The sequence below is a fragment of the Callospermophilus lateralis genome, chromosome 19, assembly GCF_048772815.1.
Source record: "Callospermophilus lateralis isolate mCalLat2 chromosome 19, mCalLat2.hap1, whole genome shotgun sequence".
NCBI lineage: Eukaryota > Metazoa > Chordata > Mammalia > Rodentia > Sciuridae > Callospermophilus > Callospermophilus lateralis.
Window position 1 is genome coordinate 32,144,327 of NC_135323.1, and position 15,662 is coordinate 32,159,988.

Below are 15,662 nucleotides of genomic sequence, written 5' to 3' on the forward strand. Positions count from 1 at the left end.
ATTCCACAGTAGTTGATGGCAGTGAAAGGGTTCAGCCTTCATCCTCTCTGCCTTTCTGGCCTGGCTTCTCTCAGATGATATTTTACTTTCATATTGTCACGGATAATGTCTGACCCGCGCTAGACCTCAACAAGGCTCTATACTCTTCAGATAGATTCCAATTGGAAAATAAGACACCATTTACAATGTCACTGTTTGGTACTGGGCCTAGTAGTGCCTCTAGGGCTCAACTTCCATATCTGTGACTCCAGTGTTATGACTTTGGGGTTGATCAAAAGAAAACGTTCCCAGTCTCAAAAATTAAATGTATTTCTGTGGTCACCCAGAGGCTAAAGTCATGTCGTTATCCCTTCTTAACCTGCAGGGAAGCACATTCTGAGACCCCCCCCCTCCCCCAGTACCAAACCCTATACTATGTTTTTTTCCTATACATATAAACCTATAGTAAAGTCTAATTCAGAAATTAGGTAGCGTAAGAAGCTAACTCGTAAATAATCAACTAAAACAATTGTAATAAAACTTACGTGAATGTGATCCCTGCCCCCTCCCAAATCTTATTGTACTTTCACTTAAAGAAGGCACTTTGTGGGGGGTGGGGGGCTGGGGTTGTGGCTCAGTGGTAGAGTGCTCTCTGGCATGTGTGAGGCACTGGGTTTGATCCTCAGCACCACATAAAAATAAATAAATAAAATAAAGGTATTGTGTCCAACTGCAACTAAGAAAAGCAGAAGGCACTTTACAGCTTTTTTTGTGGCATTCCCAAATTGCCAGCAACATTACTTTTGGCCTCTGGAGCCATTATTGAGTAAGATCAGGGTTATTCGAGCACTGCACTGTGGTATTCCCACTGTTGATCTGATAACCTAGATGGCTACTAGAGACCAGAGGGTGACAGTGTAGAGAGCATGACCACATGGAACAAAGGGATGATCCAGCTCCCAACTGGAATGGTGCAGGATAAGGAGAAATTTCATCCCATTACTCAGCATGCTGAGTAAAATTTATGAATGGTTTACTTCTGGAATTTTCCGTTTTATTATTTATTTATTTGGAAGGGTACTGGGGGTTGAATCCAGGAATGCTTTACCATTGAACTACATCCCTAGTCCTTTTTTATTATGATTATTTTATTCTGAGACAAGGTGTTACTAAGTTGCTGAGGCTGGCCTTAAACTTGAGAGCCTCCTGCCTCAGCCTCCTGGGTCCCTGGAATTACAGGTATACTCCATCATGCCTGACCCATTTAATATTTTCAGACTACTATTGCCTGTGGGTGACTGAGACCATGCAAAATAAAACCAGAGGTAAGGAAAGACAATTATAACTTTTGACATTTTTGTTTAGACCATGCCTTTCTTCTAAAGGTATTTTCCTAATTTAAGTGGTCTGTGATAGTATCTAAAAATTTGCTTTAAAATCATTAGTTATGTAAGGTAGGAGGGCAGCACCTACCTCTCCTACCTCCTCTCCATGTTGTGTGTCCCTAGAGACCAGTACTTCTCACTCTTCAGATCTATGTCTTCTAGAACTTGCTTTCATATTTCTAAATGACATGCTTATGCTGCATTTAAAGATTTTCAAATTTGTAGAAGAGATTCCCATTCTTCCTCCACCTCCCTGTTCTCCCATAATAAACACCTACTTTTTCTTAGTTTGATGTGCGTTTTTATCCCAATGATGTAAATTCTATTCGGAACTGTGTCTTCCTTAGAATGAACACACATCTTTGCCTGTGTGCTTTGTTTTCCTGGAATTTAGCAGAGAAAACCAAACTCTCTGCTCTAGGTATAAAGCTCTTCCTGAATATCAGTGATCCATTGATGTCCTTGTCACTCACCTCCAAAGCAGAGCCCCACCCCCCTTCTGCTACAGCCTGGAGTCATTACCCCTAATCCTTGGAGCACATCTGCTGTCCTAAAATCCCCTTTTCCACCATCCTGGGTACTCCTCTCACTTCTCTGGGGTTGCCTTCCTTGTTTCCTGGATCCCGTTCCTTCTTGATGTGCTAGCCAGCTTTCCAACACCGTAACAAAATACCTGAGCTAATCAACTTATAAGGGGAACAGGTTTATTTTGGCTCATGATTTTAGTTTCTAGCTGCTTTGGCCCCCTTGCCTTTGGGCCAAAATGGCACAGTATATCATGTGGGGAAATGCATGGCCGAGAAAGCAGCTGAACTCATGGTGGCTGCAAGAAAAGAGAGAAAGAAGGAGCTGGGGGTCCCAGTATCCTCTCTAAGATCACACCCCCCAATGATCTAACTTCCTTTTGCTAGGTTCCACCTCCTAAAGACTCTACCACTTCTCAACAGCCCTGGGGACCAAGCCTTCAACTCGGGGACCCTTTGGAGACATTCCAGATTTAAACTATAACACAGACTTTTAGCAGTGTGAATCCTCTGATAACTTCTAATACAGAGGGTGCATGGAGGTGAAGTTTTGGCCATTACTCCTCTGAAAGCATGTTCTGCATCCTCAGATTCAACCAACCTCATGTTGAAAATATTTTGGAAAAAAAAATTTCAGCTGTGCAGAACATGTACAGACTTTTTCTTGTCATTATTCCCTAAATAATACAGTATAGCAACAGTTTACACAGCATTTACATTGTACGGGGCATTATAAATAATCTAGAGATGGTTTAAATAATGCAGAGAACTGTGCAAATACTATGCTGTATTAAATAAGGAACTGGAGCACTCTGGATTTCGTATATCCATGGAGGTTTCTGGAACCTATCCCTCAGTGAGACCAAGGAACATCTGTACTTTGATACTTTGGTTGATAATCCAGCTGGACCTCCAGCTCTAGACTAGATTATTGCCTTCAGAATGTTGCACACAGTGCTCAGTACTTTCTGATTTTCACTGTTGGGATCAGTGAAACCAAACCACCTAATATTTCTATTCAAACCATCAAATATTTATGTATGAGTCCCTCCCAGTCCCCAATCCCACCGACTGCAGTTTGTAGATCCTGTCTCTAGTATTCTGAAATGTGCTGCAGTTGCCTGTATAAAACTGTTTTCTATTCATCCAAGCATGGGCTTTGTGGTCTAGAATTGCATCCTTCAGTACTTCTAAAAAAGCATGATTTTTTTCCTGGAACTTCTGTCACTGGCCTTCCTGAAATGATTCTTTAAAACTCTGGTCCTGTTCTTGCCTATTTTCCATCATCGTCGGTCACTTTCTGTGTCTTTCTCCCATGCCTTATCTCTCCTTCTGGGATTTTTATTTCTGCAGCCACTTCATCTAAGGAATTTTGTTTACATAGATTTGCCTTGTAAAGCCTTTTGTTAATGCAAGATCTCATCTCTGAGGTGATCAACCCTAGCTTATCCATGCATTGGTCCTCTGAGAAGTTTGGGTTTGCTCTTAATTTGACATGCTCATGGCAGAAGGTTCCACTCAACTTCTGGGGTCTTTGCCTCTCTGCTCAGCTTAGAAAGGTCCTCAGGCTGTTTGGAATTGAGGGAGAAGACATTAGCAGCCATCTGTGGGGTGACTGTGCAGGATCCTGGCCATTCCAACCGGTGATCCTAGTATCAGATCTGCAGATCTTGGGCTGCAGTGTGCAGTTGAGTGTTAGAGCACATGCTTATCATGGGTAAGGGCCTGGGTTTGATCATATGCATACACACACAAACACATCCACATGCACACATGCGCGCGCACACACACACATATCTGCAGATCTTCTCTCTTATGTTGGTTAGTTTCCCTGAAGATGAATCCTTCAACCTCTGGGAGAGTTATACTTATCTCCTTCCATTCTTCCAATCACCCAGCAGAGCCCAGAAACAAGGTCAGGTTGTCCGTGTTCATGAAGTGAAACATTCGCTTGATCTGCATTTTCAGTGTTACTAGCTGTGGTGCTCACCAAGTTCATAGTCATTGAAGTCCACCCTCCAGAGGAGCCTCCAAGCTTTCAGTCTAGGGATTAAAAATTTACAAGTTTCAGATGACATTATTGGGGATTATTATTGACTTCAGTATTAGCTGATGCCAAGTGCTAGATGTTCTTTGAGATGGGTGGCTGCGCACCGGTATTAAAGATAAGGACCCGAGTTCCAGGGGTAGAGATAAACATTGAGTAACGGCAGAGTCAGGATTCACCCCACTGGGCTGACAAAGCTCAAGCTGTGTGTGTTAGGGAGAGCGGTTCTGCTCAGTGGGGAACACTAACAACCTGTCACTGTATCCCTCAGAGTTCTGGCTGTGGCCACTTGCCTGAGGGCCATTCAAAATGGCAAAAATGCAAAATTCTTGCACTTCAACCAAGACTCAGGTTGCACTAGTATTACTGATTTTTTTTAAACAGTTTTCAGGAGTATTTGACTTTTACAATTTGGAAGAAAATCTTAAAACAGATGAAGTTCTGCCCTCAAAAGGTTTATATCCTACTCTATTTGGTATGTGTGGTACTAGGAATTGAACCAGGGGTGCTCTGCCACTGAGCTACATCCCCAGCCCTTTTCATTTTTTTTTTTATTTTTTTATTTTGAGACAGGATCTCACTAAATTGCCTAGACTGGCCTCAAACTGGTAATCTTCCCTCCTCAGCCTCCTGAGTAGCTGGGATTACAGGTATATGCTTCTGTGCCTGGCTTCTACTCCAGTCTTAACTGACATACATGAACACTGAAAAACTGAACCATAACTCTGATTATTATTCAAATCCAAAAGATCTTGTAAGTCTAATTTTGTCAAGATAAAAACATGTAAGTTTTAAAATAAAAATACAATGTTATAATATAAATCTCAGGCTGAGGCACGGGGATCTTTTGAACCCAAGAGTATAGTCCAGACTGGGCAACATAGCAAGACCCCATCTCAAAAAAAAAAAAAAAAAAGATATATATATATATATATATATATATATATATATATATATATATATATATATATATCTTTAGATATATCTTTAGATATATAAATTATTTTATAAATTATAAATATAAAAAGATATATATATATATATAAATTATTTATATATAGAAGTAGTGTGTGTGTGTGTGTGTGTGTGTGTGTATTAATTTAAGGCCAGTCTCCATAACTTAACAAGAACTTGCATCAGAATAAAAAATGTATAGGTTGGGGTTGTGGCTCAGTGGTAGAGCACTTGACTAGCATGCGTGAGACACTGGATTTGATCCCCAGCACTGCATAAAAATACTAAATAAACAAAATAAAGGTATTGTGTCCATCTAAAACTAAAAATACTTCAAAAAAATAAAAAAAATAAAAGTGTAGAAAAGGGCTAAGGAGGTAGCCTACTGATAGAACACCCCTGTATTCAATCCCTAGTATCATAAAAATTTTTTAAATATATTAATATATAGTATGTATATAAAATATTTATCATGTTTGTATATTACATATAGCATTAAAAATACAAAATTCTAAATGGAAAGAAATGATCTTACCACAACAATATTTATGTTTGCACTTTCTCTTGCAGATTGTGTCCACACACGTTTGTATAGATGTCTTCCAAAAGGCTGAGGAAAAGCAATTCACATATATTTTTAATCTGATTGGGATCAGATTTTTTTTTATCATTTTAAAGCATCACTTTTCCCCCAACAGTAGACAGAAATTGAGAAGATAAGGTAGTTTCCAAAACTATGTCTGTAAGAGAGAAATGTCTTTAAAAAGTTGGAGACCCTGTTGAACTTAGTCACTATTGCCCAAGTGGCCTAACTTCGGCTTATCATAGAGTGAGCCTCTTTTCCTGTCCTCTCACAGTCAACCATTCTTTACTCAAATTGCAAAACAAAGGCGCATTTGTAGTTTGAAGTCACTGATACCAACCCGTCTAGCAAGGTTTTAAAAAAAGGAGCTATTTGCCTTTTGTAAATGGTCTGGGTGCACAGAGATGGTGTTAGTCACCTTCTGGCCGGGTGCCCACACTTGGACTCAGCCTGTTGGGATGGCTGACCGGGTACCAACCAGAGGAAGGCCTGGTGACTGGCATAGATAGGTCAGCTTACAGTGTGAAAACTGAACTGGAACAACTCTGTCCTTGCACTTGCCCCCAGATCTGTCATGTACCATAGAAGAAATGCAATTCTCTGGGTTGGGCAGGCACAGTACATAACTTATCCACTTTTTTTTTTTCCTGAAACATGGAGTGGCTGTTTGACAGTAACAGCTTGCCCCAGAGGGCAGCATGTGGTACTGGGGAAGGGCAGGGAAAAATTACTTGAAGCCTCAGCCCTGGATTCTAATCCTGAGTCTTTTTGTAAATAGTTTCTAAAACTGGATCCTGCTTGTAATTTTTCTGTCCAGGAAGTACCTCATCTGTCAATTATTTTCTGTCCATTCCTTTGAGCTTCAGTTTTTCATCCATAAAATAAGGAAGTCAAACGTTAACCCTATGTGAGGCAAAAACGGTTATCCTTAATTCGTAAGAAACTAGAGCTGATGAGGTTAGTGTAATTGTCTGTTTTGTGTTACAATAATACAATTTCTGAGGCTGGGTTACTTTATAAAAAATAGATTTATTTAGCTTACAGTTCATAAGGTGCAATGATCTGTATCCAGAGAAGACTTTCTTGCTGAGAGAGTCCCAATGTGGCATAGGGTGTCACATGGTAAGAGACAGAGAGAATGCGCGTATGATTCTCAGTCTCTCTCCCTCTTCTTATAAAGCCACCAGTATTCAATCATAGGAACGCCACCCTGATAACCTTATCTAATCCTAGTCACTTCCCAAAGATCCCGCCTCTAACCACCATAGTTGTAATAAGTTTCCACCCTCTTAACACCTTACAATGGGAATTCAATTTCAACACACAAGCACTTGGGGAAACTCACTCAAACCACATCCAAACCATGGCAATCAATCACCTTTCCTGTATCTTTTGATGAATGGTACATCAGGGACTTGGGTACAAAGCCCCATGCATTAGTTGTCTGCAATGGAACTAATTTCCCAAAATATTAATGGCTAAAAAATAATTATGGGTGGGCTGGGGTTGTGGCTTAGTGGTAGAGCACTTGCCTGGCATGCGTGAGGCACTGGGTTCAAATCTCAACACCACATATAAACAAATAAACAAATAAAGGTTCATCAATAACTAATAAAAATTTTAAAAAATAATAATTATGCTAGTCAGTTTCTGCTGGCCAAGAATCTGGAGACAGTTTTGCTGGGTGTTCTGGCTGCCAGTCCTTGATGAGGTTGCACTCCAGTTGTGGTCAGGACTACCATCTCATCTGGAGGCCCCTGGTGGGAGAGGATCTACTCACTCCTGAGTCCCCTTATGTGGTAGGCAAGAGCTTCTCTTCCTCACTGGCTGGCTGTTGGCTGGTATTTCAGTTCCCTTCCATGGGAGCCTCCCCATAGGCTGCCTGAATCTCCTGATGACTGGGCAGCCTGCCTTTCCAGAGCAAGGATGTGTGTGAGAGAGAAAAAGAGAGGGACCACCTGGAGGAGTGTATGCCCAAGACAGAAGCCACAATCTTTATAGCCTAATCATGAAGTGGCATATCATCATCCAGGGCTATGGTATGTGTTTGTGAACCCAGTGACTTAGGAGGCTGAGGCAAGAGGATGACAAGTCTGAGACCAGCCTCAGCAATTCAGTGAGACCCTCAGCAAAAATAAAACAAAAAGGCCTGGGGGTATATACACACACACACACACACACACACACACACACACATATTCATTGAATGTGTATGTATATTTATATTGAATGTCTATATATATTCACTGAATGTGTGTGTATATATATATATTCATATATATATGAAAATTTATCAGAATTGAAGAAAGTGAATTTCTAGGCTAAAAGGGCTAGCAGAATGACAAGCAAAAGAAATGAAAAAAATATCAATTACTGGATTCAATGCTGTGAAATTTTAGAATACCAAAAATAAACAGAAGATCCTAAAAAAGTTTCCAGAGAGAGGGAAGGAAAAAAAAAATAGGTTACCTACAAAAGAATGATAATCAGACTGGCATGAGATTTGTCTGGGAACACGAAATGCTAGAAGATAATGAAACAAGGCTTTCAACATTTTGAAGGAAAATTATTTATAACTTGAAAGTCTATCACCATTTAAGGCAGACCAATCGCATTTTTGGATATCATCTCAGAAGGATTACCTTTCAAGTGATGTTACAAGAGATTGTTCTCCTCAAGAAGATGAAAGCAACCTGCGCCCTGCCCCATGGCCTAAAAGAGAAAGACGTAAGATACAAGATCATGGTAGAACCTGCCCAGGAGTCCACCAAAAAGCAATCTCAGCAAAAGAACGGTGCGGAAAGCCAGGAAAGTGACTTTTCCCAAGGACAGTGTCAACTGACGAGAAGAATGCAGTCAATTCCAAGCCAATAGGTAGTCAATAGACAAATGACCAAGGAGTCACATGACATGCAGGAGGAAGGCAAGTTCAAGTCCAGCCTCAGCAACGTAGTGAGGCCTCAAGTGACTTAGTGAGACCCTGTCTTAAAATTTTGAAAAATGAACTGGGGGCATTGGCTCTGTGGTTATGGGTTCAATCCCCCCATACCAAAGAAAACAAAACACAGGAAAGTCAACTATGTATATAGAAGTGAATGTTGTCATCCTTGAATATGTGGGAAGAAGGAGGTTTATGGGAACACAGAGACATGAAACAGAGGGTCGGGTACCGACATCTTCAACAGGGAGGAACCACAAGTGACAAGTTGGCAGAAGAGGAAACTGGTGTCAAACAAAGTATTTAAAAGTACAAATAGGGGGCTGGGGATGTGGCTCAAGTGGTAGCGCGCTCGCCTGGCATGCGTGCGGCCCAGGTTCGATCCTCAGCACCACATACAAACAAAGATGATGTTGTATCCGCTGAAAAACTAAAAAACAAATATTAAAAAACTCTCTCTCTAAAAAAAAAAAATAAAATAAAATAAAAGTACAAATAGAAGCACTGAAAATATGAACACCAAAAATGGATTCAGGAGGAAGGAAGCCGTATTACCTAACTCCTCCTCTTTCATAATGGGGAGTCAACAAAGTCTAAATTGGTTAAATTATTAAGAAATAACAGTACATACATATTATTAAAATATCAAGTACCTGGTTTTATTTATTTATATATAAAACCAGGTACTTGATACACACACACACACATATATGCAGGTATCTCATATATACATATATATACACATACATATTTTGTATATATGTATACATTTTGGAATACTTTTTGCCAGGCTGACTGGGAGATTGAGGAATATCTCTATTTTGTCATTGATAGGTTTTTAGTAATGAAAAAAAATGTTACAGATACATTAGAATTCTGTGATGTCACGGTGTGTGACAGGCATATGGTTCTGAACCCACGCGCCTCAAGCATAACTACCTGCAGAAGTCTGATAAAGAACTGGGGAGGTACCTGGAAGGGGTTTCCGTGTATGAGCTCTTCTCCTCCAAAGTGAATGCTCTTTTGCTCACTTTGGGTGACTCACAAATGGAAAGATATTCCATATCCCTGATTTACTGTCTTTGAGGAAGGTTATATACAGAAAAAAAACCATTGAAGGTGTTCTTGAGTTTTGTTTTCATTTTCTTTTGTGGGGCAGGGATCATAACATCGAAGAATTAATTTTAAGTTCTGGGAAAGTTTTATTTATTTTTATAAAGATCTGGTCAGAAGCTATGCATTCAGTTGAGTAAACATATAAAAGAAACCAAATTTTCTCTCTTTGGAAAGAAAAGCAGGTGTAGGTACAAACACTCTCAGGTCAGGAAATATTTAAAAGACCCCTTTGCAAAGTCCTTTCACAGACACCATCTTCTGTATCAATAATGCTTATAATAACAGCATGACATTGGTGTCACTGCTGTTTTATAGGTGAGGAATCAGAGGTTTAAGGGAATCACCCAATATCCCATACCAAAGTGGGAGGGAGAGCACCAAAGTTCATTCTGCTCCTGCCAACCCACCGCAGGTTATATCCCTGCCATGGAAATTGCCAGGAAATTCATTGCTCTGGGGTCCCTTCTGGCTCTTACATGCCTTGAGTTTTTAGCCCTCCATGTATTTCCTGGGAAGGAAATTCTGGTGTTTTTTGACTTTTTACGAAAGAGTTCCTGCTCTGCCTCTAGGTTTGAGAAAAAAATGGGAAAAGTAACATTTGAGTTACTAAGAAATCAGAATCCAGAGGAGAAGCCAAAGCCAGATGTTTATGGGACACCTCATGAAGGATTTCCAAGGGATCTACTCACCCCAATAACCCTGGCATACCGTTGGCAAAGGCTTCTCTTTGTGTATAGTTATAAGTCCAGTTTTCTGACTTACAGGTACTGTCAAAACCCTAGGAATCTTGTAAGTGACCTAGGGTCAAGGTGACAACCTTTCCTGTTAAACTGCTAGGACAGTTCTTTTTGACCAAACACCCTAGTGCTACCTAAATAACATATCCTAGGCAACTGGTTGGTGCATAACTTTCCAAGTTATTCATTGTGGGCACAAGTCCTGCCCCCAGCTCCACCCCAGTCTTCTCCTCCCACTTCTATAAAAATTATTCTGCAAAGGATTGCATTCAGAGAGTGGAAAGTCCTTCAGGGGAAGAATGCATTCATCCAACGGGTTTCATGAAACTGTCCCTAATGAAACACAGCCCCACCCTCTTTCCAAGACAAACCTCCTTGGCCAACCCATTATTATCCAAATATTCCATTCAGATGTACTGTGGCTTGTGACAGTTAACATTCAAGCCTTCTCTTAGTTTTTGTCTATGAGTTGAGAGCCCAACCATATCCATACACTCAATGACTGTAAGTCCAGTCTTATCTCTGAGCAGCTAGGATTTTCCTTAGTGAAAAATAAAGCCATTTCCCCATTTTACGCTGAGGACTCTCCCTTATTAAAGAGAGGCAGAGCCGCCCTGCTCCCGGGCTGAGTTAAGACATCCCAGATTGCTCTCTGAGCAGATTGCAATGTCTAAAATGATTAGATCTCTAAGTGACAACCTAAGATGAAAACTCACAGCAGAAATAGAAGTGAAATATAAATACAGAGTTGCTTAAGGCCTTTTAGAAAGCAAAGGCTGGAGTTTGCCTTATAAGAAATTAAGTTACCAAAGATACATCCTAAGAACAAGGCATTGAAGTTGGTGATGCTCCTGAATTAATCACTACTAATTTCTACACGTCTTAAGAAACTTAGATATGTTGCAAAACCAAGGTATGTAAGTGTCCACAAAGAAGGAGAAGGCTTCTTTCTAGCTCTTCTATCATATTTATATATTGTTTTTTGCTTTTTTTTTTTTTTTTTTGGTACCAGGAATTCAACTCAGGGGCCCTGAGCCACATCCCCAGCCCTATTTAGTTTGTATTTTATTTAGAGACAGGGTCTTGCTGAGTTGCTGCGCCTCTCTTTTGCCGAGGCTGGATTTAAATTTGCTATCCTCCTGTCTCAGTGTCTATATATTGTTTTAATGATTAGCTCGGTGTGCTTCCATTATTAGGTGTGAGCCCAAAACACAGGATCTGTACCTCATGGATCCCTTAAAATTCCTTGCATGCTAGCATATTGCCTGGTCCTCAGGAGGTTCTTAATAAATATTTGCTTTGGGCTGGGGATGTGGCTCAAGCGGTAGCGTGCTCGCCTGGCATGCGTGCGGCCCGGGTTCGATCCTCAGCACCATATACAAACAAAGATGTTGTGTCCGCCTAAAAATAAATATTAAAATTCTCTCTCTCTCTCTCTCTCTCCCTCTCTCTCTCTCTCTCTCTCTCCTCTTTAAAAAAAAAGAAAAAGTAAATAAATATTTGCTTAATAATCTATGGAACAACAAAGAGAGGAAAAAATGAAATACCATTACCAATAGTTGTGTACAAATGACAAAATGTGTTTTCTAAAATAAGAGTCCTGGGAAGAAAAAAACCTCTGAAGTCTTAAAGCCATTTGCCAGACTAAGTTCCATTCCTCCAGAAAGGTCCAAGGCAGGTAGAGGGCTAACACAGGTTACAGGGGCACAGAGAGGGACACAGTATTTGCTGTTAGTATACTACAGCTCTCTGAAAGGCATTGAGGAAAGAGGCTGAGCCTGGATTGGAAATATCAATCCTTGAAAAATCTTTATTGTGTTCCCTAGGCAGAGAGAGTAGCTGGTAATTATATAGCATCCTCCCTCATACAAACCAGATGTTATCAAACCCCAAATTAACTTAATTTGTTTATGTTAATGCCTTAAAGTAATGAGGTGCAGCTCCCACCCCTTTCTGGGTACTAGGGGAATCTTTGTCACAATTATCTGCACTTGCTTCTATTTTTACACAAACAGGGTGAGATTTAAGCTTTGTTGGATCTCAGCAGAAATATGAGTTTGATTTTGATATTGTGGGCAAGGCAGACATGGAGCCAGGATTCTGTTACCAGTTCTGCCCATCTGTAGGATGCCAGCAGAAACTATGGCTAATTTTTTGCGACAACTGGTACCTCCTACAGCGCCTTTTAATAATCTGTCTGGTTCATGAATTTTCTAGTTTGCTTAAAATCATAGACTTCCTTCATCCTTTTCTCCATCTTCATATTAGAGCCAGTGTGTCCTTGAGGAATCAAAAAAATGAACTCTAATTTAATTGCTGGAGTTTAATCCAACCCCAGGAAACGTAAATCTGCTGCCCTCTTTCCTGCATTATGTAACTGAGACAACCATCCACCATTAGAGGGCTGCTCAGTCCCCTTCCTATTGGGGAAAAACTCCTACTGTGTGTATTGATGGCAGAAGGTCGTATCCAGTTCCAGTACTAAAGTAAAGGGGACTCATGTTTCTCCCTTGTAGTTCCCAGGCAGCCTTTGCTGTTGAGAATGAAATCTGCAAGGACTCTATGACTCCCCTGAAGTTCTTCAAATGTAGTCCATTTTTGCTTAGGTTACCTACAGTTGTTAACATCTGAGCTTATATACCTTTGCTTTGGATTTTGAACATTGCTGCTCTCTCTTTTTTAAGTTAAAACAACAGAAAGGTAATTGTATAGTTCTTTTCTTAAAAAAAAAGTAAAAATTGTAGATACACATAATAACTTTATTTATTTAAATAAAGTTAAAACAACAGAAAGGCAACTGTATACTTCTTTTTTAAAAAAATTTAAATTGTAGATGCACACAATACCCTTTATTTTATTTATGTTTATGTGGTGCTGTGGATCTGACCCAGTGCCTCACAGGTGCTAGGCAATTTTTCTATGACCCCAGCTGCATAACTGTACAGTTACACAGTTACTTCTGATTGTGTTTCTCAAATACAAGCTTGCAGCAGAATCACCTGGAGGGCTTGTTAAAGCACAGGCTTCTGGGCTCCATCCCCTGCCTTCTTTATTCATTTATTTATTTTTTTAAATTTTGAGACAGGGTCTTGCTAAATTGCTGAGGCTGCCTTTGAATTTGTGATCCTCGTGTCTCAGCCTTTCCAGTTGCTGGGATTATAGGTGTGTGCCACTGCATGAGGCCAAAATTACATTTTAAAATGAACAACAGTTCCATAACCTTCTCATTTTTCACTCATGATCTTAGCTGTTTCTGAACATAAACTGTGGGGTGCAGCTAGGATCTTTAAAGGAAAAGGCTTTGGATTTATTTATTTATTTATTCATTCATCCATTTTTAGAATTGTCCCTGAAGATCTGCCTGCATATGTTTGAAGAAATTATATCTCTCATAATTCCATGGCCATAAAATCCAACAATGACACAACTATTAGGATGGCTAAAATAAAAAAAAAAAAATAGAGATAACACCAAATGCTGGCAAGTATGCTGAGAAATACTGCTGGTGGAAAAGTCAAAGGCTACAGCCACTTTGGAAAACACTTTGGCAGTTTCTTATAAAACTAAACATGCAATTTCCATGTGACTCAGCAATTGCACTCCTGGGCATGTATCCCAGAGAAATAAAACTGAATGCTCACATAAAAACCTGTACAGAAATGTTCACAGCAGTTTACATTCAATAGCTCCAAACTGGAGTATCAGCCCAGGTGTCCTTCAAAGGATGAACAGTTAAACAAACTGCCAATGCTTTGGTAGATATACACAGAGGTGGAATAGGAGGATCAACCAATGGTTGATCTGTGTAACAACTCAGATGAATCTTTAGGCAATTATGCTCCAATTTCAAAAGATTATACCCTGTATGATTTCATTTTTATGATATTTTGGAACTGAGTATAATATTTTTGAAATGAGGATATTTTAGAAATAAATGGCAGAATTGTGATTGACATGCGTTGCAGGGTTGGGCTATAAAAGGGCAACATGGGGGATCGCGTGGATTTGGAAGAGTTCTGTATGTTGACTGTGGTGAATACAGGAACCTACACGTGTTAAGTTTGTACAGAAGTTACGCACACACCCCAGTACAAGTAAAACTGGGGGAATCTGAGTAAGATCAGTAGATTGAACCAATGTCAGTGTCCTGGTTGTGATACTATACTATAGTTTCGCACAATGTTCCCATTGATTGAAACTGGGCAAAAGGTACAAGGGATCTCTTTGTATTATTTTTATACCGACATGTGAATCTGCAATTATCTCAATAAAAACTTCAGTTGAAAAAAAAAAACTTGGATCACTCCTTTTATCAGGGGGAAATGACTTGCATCATGTTCTTCATAATGCTTAGTTCATTTTTTTGTTTTATTTTGTTTTTGAGAAAGGGTCTTACAACATTGCTTAGGGCCTTGCCAAGTTGCTTAGGCTGGCCTTGAACTTGCCACCTTTCTGCTACAGCCTCTCAAGTTTCTGCGATTACAGGTTGGTTCTTATTTTGATCAGTTGAATATAAGTACACACTCTTGTTGCTTTTGCTGTGCCAGTCAAAAAAGTACTTCCTTCTCCTATTAAGCTTGATTACGTATACTTTGCTTAGTTTTTTTCAAAAATAAAATAGTCTACTTTATAAAAAATATGATGAAAATAAAAAAAAACTAAGTTATAAACCTGATCAATAATAATATAGCAAAGCTTACACAGTGGTGATATTTAGTTTTGGTTTAATTCAGAGAAAAAGCCCAAAGACCTCTGGGAATAAATAAATGAAGGGCTAGGAATGTAGCTCACTGATAGAGTACTTGCCTATAACGTGTGAAGCTCTGGGTTTTTTGTATTTCAACCCTCAGCACCAAAATGAATAAACAAAAAGAAAACAAGAGAATAAATGTGCTCATGAGTTCCAATTTTCTACATCCAATTGTTTAAAAATTTGATGTATAGGTGAAAGGCAAAAGAAGCCTAGATCCTATTTGTGGCCGTGACCGTAAAGGCTAATTTTGATGTGGCTGCAGGCTCTGAGGCTTCATCTCAGGTACAGAAACGTGTTCTCAAGAGGCATTTGCTATAGCTGTTCAATCCCACTAGGGATCCTCTGTGAAATATCCCAGCAGATTTCCTCAGGGTAATAGCACTAGTAGGTTTTGGAGCAAAGCCTGCTCCACACATTTTAGATGTGTTAATAAGAACTACCATTTACCGAGGGCCTGCTGTATTAGACTGCTAAATCCACATCCATGATTTAATTTAAGACTCACCAGTAGCTTTCAAGGAATGATAGTATTATCCCCATTTTACAGATGAGCAAAGTAAAACATGTAGAATTTCATTAACTTTCTTCAGCATTAGCTGTGGTGGTACAGTTGGGGGAGAATGTGGGTCGTGTGGGTCACAGCTGC

At 39.7% G+C, this 15,662-nt stretch overlaps 1 protein-coding gene across 1 annotated transcript in view; it reads left to right on the forward strand.

Moving 5' to 3' along the window:
* Kpna7 (karyopherin subunit alpha 7) overlaps window positions 1–15,662 on the forward strand; it is a 46,419-nt gene that overhangs the window by 27,755 nt on the left and 3,002 nt on the right. The gene's annotated exons all lie outside the window — the stretch shown is intronic.